The following is a 658-nucleotide window of genomic DNA, read 5'->3' as shown; positions in this document are numbered from 1 at the left end:
TTGTAGCAATAGCCAAAAATACAATGTCTGGGTCAAAATTATCAAGTTTTCTTTTATGCCAAAAATCCTTAGGATATTAAGTAACAATCATATTCCATGAAGATATTTAGAAAATATCTTACAGTAAATATATAAAAACTTTTGATGTCAACATTTTTGATTAGTAATATGCATTGCTAAGAACTTCATTTGGACAACTTTAAAGGCAATTTTCGCAATATTTTTTTTTTTTTGCACCCTCAGATTCCAGATTTTCAAATAGTTGTATCTCGGCCAAATATTGTCTGATCCTAACAAACCATACATCACTGGAAAGCTTATTTATTCAGATGATGTAGAAATCTATTTTGAAAATCAAAAATTGACACTTAAGACTGGTTTTGTGGTCCAGGGTCACATTTGATTTAATCATTTATTTTGAATTAATGAATTATTAATGAAACATCATTTAAAGAAACAAAATTCTGTCTAAACTGTTAACTGTTAAAATCATTAATTGTTGCACTGAACTAAATGCACCAATTTTCATACATAAAATGTACACAGATTTTTTTCACATTTACAGAATTTTTTTTTTTTAACAATTTACACATATATTTTGCTTTACAAATTTTGTTATGGTGTTACTGATTACAATGGTTTTGATTTAGGGAAAACA

The sequence above is a fragment of the Barbus barbus genome (assembly GCF_936440315.1).
Source record: "Barbus barbus genome assembly, chromosome: 14".
In the NCBI taxonomy this organism is placed as follows: Eukaryota; Metazoa; Chordata; class Actinopteri; order Cypriniformes; family Cyprinidae; genus Barbus; species Barbus barbus.
This window is presented reverse-complemented; position numbering follows the sequence as displayed.